Below are 1486 nucleotides of genomic sequence, written 5' to 3' on the forward strand. Positions count from 1 at the left end.
GTAAATGCCACGACCCTAGTGCCTTTCTCTATCTTGCATACAACCTAGATTTGATATTTTAGCATAATCTAGTTATAATTAGTAGTTGTTAAATTTTAATTGATAATCACAAAGAAAAACCCAAAAATGATAGAAGATCAATTAGAAGCAAACTCGCATTTCTAGGCTAAACAAATATCCAACTCCCTTCCTAGCTCCCTGTGGAAATTAACCCCGATACCACTATTGGGTAAAAGTGTTAGCGCCCACTCTTCCAAAGGTTGAGTCCGCTGCGACCTAACCACTTTTTGGCGCCGTTGTCGGGGAGCTTACGGTGTTGACTATTTGTGTAGCTAGTTTTGTGTTTTGCTTCTCTTTCCTTCTTTTTACTAATTTTATTTGTGTTTGATCCATCAGGTACTCATGGCTCTAAACGGAAATGACCCTCTTGGCAATGCCTTGGCGGGGGAGGAGGTTGAAGATGTTGATCAAGATGAGCTTCCGGTACCTCAAGTACCACGGCAAGGTCGAAATGCCAATGCTAATGTACATGACAACAATCCTATTCCAGACCCTCCTCCGCCACCGCCAAGAGCAGTCCCAAGAGTTCTTCCTAATCAAGGGTACGCAAGTGCCATTGTTCCTCCCCGAATCCGGGCGGGGAACTTTCGAATCACAAATGTCATGTTGACTTTGCTCGAGCAAAGGGGATATTTTACGGGCGCCTCCGACCAAAATGCATACAAGCACTTGAAGGGGTTCGTAGATACTTGCTGGGGCAGCAAACAAACAAACGTGTCAGAGGATGCGTTGAGATTGAGGCTTTTCCCATTTTCTCTTCGGGGCAAAGCGTTGGACTGGTTAGAAAGGTTACCAAATCATTCTATCACTACATGGGATGAATTGGCGGACAAATTTATTGCAAAGTTCTTTTCTCCAAGTCATATGGCGGCTCTTCGGGATAAGATTCTAGCCTTTAAGCAAATGCCAACGGAACCCTTGCATGAGATCTGGGAGCGATATAGAACAATGGTGAAGGAATGCCATAACAACGACATGACTGAGGCGATGATCCAACAGACTTTCTATAGGGGCATCAACACCACAAATCAATGCATTGTGAACCAATTGGCCGGTGGGAACTTCATGAAACTTTCTTACCAAGAGGCATGTGATGTACTTGATGAAATGGCGGACACCTCTTCGGCATGGCAAAACCAAGCGAATGTACCCCAAGGTGACCCCACGGTCATCCATTTGCATAAGGAGTTGAGTGATCACGGCCAAGCTATTGCCAAACTTATAACAACAATGAATCAGTTGGCGAAGGCGCAATTGCAACAAGTACAAAATCCGCGCCAAGTCAATGCAATGGAGATGTTTCTATGCTAAAAGGAGGCAAAGAGGGACAACAACAAACCTCAAGGTAGCGGTGACCAATTGACAACAACAATGATGGTGGTGGATATCGAATGAGTGTTTGATGATCAAAGTGAGGAGTGACGAT

The sequence above is a fragment of the Nicotiana attenuata genome, unplaced genomic scaffold, assembly GCF_001879085.1.
Source record: "Nicotiana attenuata strain UT unplaced genomic scaffold, NIATTr2, whole genome shotgun sequence".
In the NCBI taxonomy this organism is placed as follows: domain Eukaryota; kingdom Viridiplantae; phylum Streptophyta; class Magnoliopsida; order Solanales; family Solanaceae; genus Nicotiana; species Nicotiana attenuata.